We start from the raw sequence: 7500 nt of genomic DNA on the forward strand, positions 1-7500 counted from the left end.
AGATCCTGAGTGCCCGAGAGAGTGGGGTAGGGATGAGGATGAGGGGAAGGTGGGGGGTACTTGTTGGATGTGCCGGTAAAAAGCCACAGGTACACCGGAAGCGACGTAGTAACATTTATAATCATTCCTTCCTCCTGTCGCTTCGTCTTTTGCTTTCTGTCTTATCTTGGTCTACCTCTGTCTGTCTGGTGTTTATTTCTTTCTCTTCCTCCCTCTCTTTCATTCTTTCTTTGTTTGTTTATTTCTTTGTTTGTTTGTTTCTCTTTCTTTCTTTTTTCTCACACTCACTCACTCTCTGTCTCTCTCTCTCTCTCTCTCTCTCTCTCTCTCTCTCTCTCTCTCTCTCTCTCTCTCTCTCTCTCTCTCTCTCTCTCTCTCTCTCTGTCATTATGTTCTTTAATCTGTGACTTACCGCCAGCGATCATGCAAACACGGAATACACCGTAAGATAGCTTCAGAGCAAACACATACCACGAAAATATACTAACTGCTGTATATACTCTTCGCGAGACAAAAAGAAAGAAGAAATAAATGTGAGATAAAAGAAAATCACACAAAAACACAGAAATCCCATTTGGTCTTCATCATTCAGCCTCTAAGATACTATATTAGGTCAAATATTCGTTGTTAACAGATGTCGAAAATGGTTTGAATGAGTGAAAAATTGACCAAGAAAAAATCACAATCACGTAATTTTGATGGAGATGACAGTATATAAACATATATTAACACATCTTGTCTTATGAACTCAACTCTTTTATTTCTGTTTTGTATTTATTTGAATCTGAACGTATTATTGTCGGTCATTCAGGATCACTCTTTCAATAGAAACCAGTCGGAATGAACCGAACAGATAATGACAGACAAAGAGATAAAAAGATAAGCTATTTATTTATCGTACATCTCGGAAAACCCTGAAAACAGTTTCTGTTTCCTTCGCTAGCCAAGCAGGGACAACTTATCCATATTTGTATCATGTCACCACAAGCACAACACTATTAATGGGTGATGTGTGTGCGTTGTATCGGTAGACATCACACTGACAGTAGTTTTAGGAGACGGGTTTCTAACAACTTTCTAACAAAAACACCTTTATTTCTACACAGCATTTACCTAATGACCGAGAGTGATATATTTCGGGTTTCCAAGAATACTTGCATATTAATGTTGATCGTAGTTTTATAGGGATATTATACCAACATATTTTCTTGTCTCCATAAAGTGGCCTTATATACTTTCGTGCAGTTAGTCAGACATGTAAAATTCCTATTTGACTTATGACTACCATAAGCCAAACCGAGTAGTTGTTTTGCTATCGTTTATTTTTGTTGGGTAAGCTGCGTTCTGTAAACAAGAAATTCAGTTCAATTATATTTTTCGTTTATCAGTCTGTGTCTTTAGACACAGACACACACACACACAGACACACACACACAGACACACACACACAGACAGACACACACACACACACACACACACACACACACACACACACACACACACACACACACACACACACACACACACACACACACACACACACACACACACACACACACACACACACACACACACACACACACACACACACTAATTCACCTACCTAACACGCAGACCAGAAAGAGTAGCAACATAAATAAAAGAGGAATGTCCTAAACTGCAGTCGACCACTTACACCTTAACAAGCGAATAACTGCTACAGTACATGGTGAGGTCCACTTCACAAAACAAAATAATAGTTAAGGCCCTCTATTCTCACAATAAAACTCGAACATCCACTTTAACCATCAACATGCAAGTAGAAGCTGGGTGGTTTCTAAGTCTCTGCTATAACTGGCATAATTTACATACGTGTTGAGGTGTACAGCTTGTTTAAAACGAGTTTGATGGTCATAATGGCATTCTCGGGATAGATTTCACTCGTGGTTCTTGACTTGAAGGAGAAGGAAATTGTAAAGTTCATTTGTTAAGGACCAATAAGCGCACTTGACCATTTTTTCTTATCTTTATTTTATTATTATTATTATTATTATTATTATTATTATTATTATTATTATTATTATTATTATTATTTGCGATTCGGTCTTGTATGTTATATGTATATATCGCTCTGAAGTAGCATTAGAATATGTGTGATTTACCCATCAGTACTATCATGGATATTTACACCTAAAATGCGAGCCTCACCCTTTGAAATAAATAAATAAATGAACAAACAATTAAACAAATCGACAAATAAATAATGAAAAAGAAGAAGAAAAGTAAGGACAGAGAGAGCCACTACATTGCACACAAATTCCACACAGACACCACAGCATCCTCTCCTCACCACCCTTCTCCCCCTCTTCCGCCGCCCCCCACCCGCCTCGCTCGTCCTCAAAGGTGACTTCGAGGCAAACGAGCAACGACAAGCAGGGGACGGTCTTGATCCACGAGGACCTACGAGCCAGAATAATCTCCCACCTCGTTATCCTTCTTCTCAGGGCAATCATCGCTCGAGAAACATCATCATCATCTCACGCTTCATCACGCGTTCCCGGAGATGCTGATAACTCATTTCCCGCCCCTCTTCTGTTTCGCACCTGCTCGAACTAATTAAACCGGCGGAGATTGAATAAAAAAAAAAAATAGTCTTCACCGGAAAAGAAAAAAAAAGAAAAAAAAAAGAAAAAAAAAACATGCAAAACGTCCTCATCTCTCCGGTGTTTCCATATGGTTGTCACGTGTTTGTTTAATAGAGTCCCGAGCGCAGTCATTCATCTGACTTTAAAGGCTCGAAATCATCTGCATGTTGTCGTAAGGGTTGAGTGAGGGAGAAGGGTGCAAAGGGGGGTTAGGGGGGGGGAGGGAGAGTAATCGGAAGCATAAAAACGAACAGAAATTCGGTGTCTGAAATAATTCGTGGACGGGAGGAAAGTAAATAAACGCAAAGAATAGAGGGCGGTGAGAGGGAAGATGGGAGGTTTGATAAAGCAAAACGAAATAAATAAAACTTCAAAAGATATATAAGAGGTCTTTAGTAATGCCGACTCTATACCATCAAAGATATAACTGTGCAGCTTCTGGTGCATTAAATCCACACACACTGACACACACACACACACACACACACACACACACACACACACACACACACACACACACACACACACACACACACACACACACACACACAAACTCGCTCGCGTCTGTGCATTTTTATTATTTCATTTACCATTTTACATTCCCTTATTCAGCGAAAGAAAAAAAATCACAACACAAAACAAACATAACTAATTACCTTTGGCTTAAGAAACACGAACATTAATCCAGAGAAAGTTTGACAATGAAACCCTAATGTGATGTTTACGAATCTGTAACATGTCCAAACACGCACCATTCTCTTTCCTCACTCTCCCTACAATGGACGCACGCAAACAGGCGCTCCATCACGCTGTCATGTTGAGTTTGTGTTAAATCTGACTTCACAGAATCCAAATCCATTGGACAAATTGAAGTAACACTTATAGAAGGAAACATATGGATGTACTTTGTCACGGGTTATCTTCTGCTGCGGGTCAATGCATACGGTTATTTTTCTCCTTGTGGGAGGAAGAACGATGTCCCAGTTGGTCTATCCATGTATTTAGGTAACATTAATGCATACTATTTAAAGAAAATCACGTCAGTAACAACTACCATTCGCACAGAAATAAAAGAAACAGAATAAAAGTAAACGACAGGGTAAGTACATATATCCGGGTTAGGGCACGAAGAAGGGGACCTGAGAGGGTCTGCCCTTTCTCTGGTTGTCCGTGAAAAATGAAGGCTGGGCGGACGTCCCCCAACACCACGTCCTTAAACGACCGAAAGATAAATGGTGAAGGATTTGTAGCGTTAAGACGTCCATCATGCAGACGGAGTGTCTTAGAACATCTGGTCCTTGTTGAGGTCATTACGAGCTTTGTTTACTTGTGTAGATGATATGATATGCGATGTTATTCGTATACACAAGTGTATTTATCATACACAAAGTAAGGATAGGGTAAACAATTTCCTAATAACTACTCAGGATAAGTGTAGTTCCGATAAGTATATCTTTTTCCTCCACAAGCCTCGCACTGCCTGCATACTTATCACAAACGATGTGATACTTGCAACCATTTTCTTTTCGATACGTATTTTCATTATAGAAATCTTTATTCGTATTTTTCACTAAATCTACAAACAGCCCCTATCGATTTATTTTTAAAACAAATGCACATCCATCCTGCATAACCCATTTTCTGTCTAAAAACGACCATTCTTCATGAAAAAAAATCTCACTCTGAAGGAATAATCGTATCTCGTGACTCCCTTTTGAAAAATCTTGATGAATGATTTACTCACTACCGTGGGACATGTTTTGGGTACAAGCCTTTGCCTGAGTGTTTTAAAGATAAGGAAGAGGCAGGCGTTCACACGAGTATAAGTATCCGTTACTTATACGTTGTACTTGTCGAGCGATTAATAGTTAATTCTTACGGCTATTAAGACACTTTGATGAGGCGATGAATAAACAAAGTACGCGTACAATGTTTTTTTTTTAAGGTCGCTTATGTATATATAATAAATATGAATGGCTGAATAAAGATATGTGGTTATCAAATTAGCTGAATGACTGATATACTATCTAACTGAATATTTAATTGACAAATGGAGACGTAACATCTGAATAACTGATAGACTATCGGCTCATGATTTATTGCCTTTGCAACATTAGAAAGATGACAGATAAGTGCATAACTTACTGTAAGTGATTTTTTTTTTAACAAAAGGCTTAGAAGTCAGTGACAACCCAGATTGCCTTTTGCATCAACGAATCCTTTGAAAGGCCTTATCGCATGCACACTATCCACTTCTGCCTTTAACCAACAGGATATTACGGCCAGTATCTGTTACTAACGTCATCTAGCCGATATATTGTGGTCTTTGAAGAACAGCTTCAGTAGAGACCTTATGAGGAGAATAAGCAACGAGACATTTTTATCAGGAAGGAATGATTTAAAACGGCCGTCTGAGTTATCATGATACTAAGTGGACTATGCTTTCCTTTGCAAAAAAGATGTTTGCTGTATCTTATGAAATGGAGACGAGGTTTAAAGAGCAGAGTGTTGGTGGCTAATATACAATAATAATTATGGTGATAATAGAAGTTATAACAACAATAATAATAAATGATAAGAACAACAACGACAATAAAATAATAATAATAATAATAATAATAATAATAATAATAATAATAATAATAATAATAATAATAACAACAACAACAACAACAACAACAACAACAACAACAAAACACCAATAATAATAATGATGATAATAATAATGATAATTATTATTATTATTATTATTATTATTATTATTATTATTATTATTATTATTATTATTATTACTATTATTACTATTATCATTAATAATGATAATAACAATAATAATTATCTTTAAAATTACGATTATTATTATCATCATTATCATTATCATCATTACAAAAAAGAAAACAGCAATAAAACAATAAAAATAATTATTATAGTGTTAGTGTTATTATTATTATTATTATCATTATCATTATTATTATTATTAATAATATTATTATTATTATTATTATTATATTTTTACAATTATTGTCATTATCATAATTATTAGTAGTAAACGTAGTAGCATTAGCATTATCATGATCAATGTGACAATTAAAATTTTAAAAAATATTTCAAAATAGATATACCTGAAATGCCTTTGAGACGGAACTGGTAAGAAAAAAAGGGTGCGGCCGAAGGTAGAAGGGGAGAAAGGAGGTGTGGGCAAAGGGAGAGAGGGGGGAGTGAACGACGAAAGGGAAGAGGGAAGGGAGGAGAGAGGTCGAATCGAAGGAGAGGAAAGGAGACACGAAGAGATCGAAGGGAAGGTAGAAACAACGAGGTTAGAGAGAGGAAGAGAGAGGACTCATAGAGCGGAAGGTAAGCATTGGGGGTGCAAAGAGGAGAAGAGAAAGGGTGAAGATAGAGACGAAAAGGGGGAAGTAACGAGGGGAGAGAGAAAAAAAAGGAGAGGGCGTGGCAAAGGGAAACGTCCCAGACACCCATTTCTAAAAAGTGTTGAATGGGGCAGCACAAAGAGGCGCGTGGAGAGCTCGACTTATACGATGATGGCGAGTGACAGCCACAGGGAGGGGCCGCCACATTACCCTCTCCTCCGCCCTGACTCTCTGGACGAAGCGCTTCTTCGTCTTCTTTTGTTTTTGGAGACCGGGATGGATAGGCCTTCATTTCCTTGATTTCATCTTTTTTGGTTACATAAAACTGGGTATGGGATATGTATAAATCAATGAATATATAAAAATGTATACCGTTCAAATCATGTACATTTATCCATACACACACACACACACATATATAGACAGAGAAAGAGAGAGAGAACGAAACAGACAGACAAACAGAGAAAGAAAAAAGAGACAGACAGAGACAGAACGAAGAACGGATGTGGTCATAAAAAGCACCGGTCTCCAAGGAACATTTCCATCGAGGAATTCGTCTGGCGTCAACAGCGGAACCCCAAAACAAAGGGAAGACTCATTTCTAATCTTGATTTCGGGCCACCAGGGGTGCAGGTCCCCCCACCCCCCGCCCACACGCCCGCAACCCCTCACATCTCAATACTCATCTATACGCCTACGTCAGCCCACATGACCACCCGCCGTTCACCCGCCCAACCGCCCACTCGGCTCCCCATCTATCAGTCGTCGATTTACTCACAAAACGTGTAACTCAAAGAAAACACGCATCCGAATATCCACACGAAAGACCAACGAAATAAAAATGTATAAATAAATTGATAGATAAATGAATGTTCAGTAGATAGATACATGAATAATTAACAAAATTAATGATTAACAAAATTAATGAATAAAAATTAAATAAATTGATAATCAACAAATGGATAAATAAACAATAAATAAGCGAATAATTAATAAATGAATGAATGAATGAATAAATAAATCACTTGTGCATGAACAAATAAATAAATAAATTACAAAAAAACAAACATAGTTAAACAGATAAATCATAAAACAGAAAAATAGGAAAAAAGAAAAGTAGAAGAAAAAAAAATTCATAATGGCAGGAAACGACGAATCCACAGAGATCGAGCTCGACCCGTCTCCGCGCAAGAGACCAAATCCCGCGATGATGCTTTTGGAAACTTCTAATTTTAGTTCGGCAGCAGACACGCCTCTGGGACACGGCGGGGGTCGAGGAGCCTCCCTGTGCACGCGGCTCTGGGAGGAAGGAGGCGCACAGGGGAAAAGGAAGGAGGAGGGGGAGAAGGGTGCAGGAGGGGAAAAGGAAGGACGAGGGGGAGAGGGGTGCAGGAGGGGGAGAGGGGTGCAGGAGGGGGAGGGGGAGAGCGCAGGAGGGGGAAGAGAGGGGAAAAGGAAGGACGCGGAGAGGGGTACAGGAGGGGGAGCGGGAGATGGGTACAAGA

Source organism: Penaeus monodon, chromosome 6, assembly GCF_015228065.2.
Source record: "Penaeus monodon isolate SGIC_2016 chromosome 6, NSTDA_Pmon_1, whole genome shotgun sequence".
In the NCBI taxonomy this organism is placed as follows: Eukaryota; Metazoa; Arthropoda; class Malacostraca; order Decapoda; family Penaeidae; genus Penaeus; species Penaeus monodon.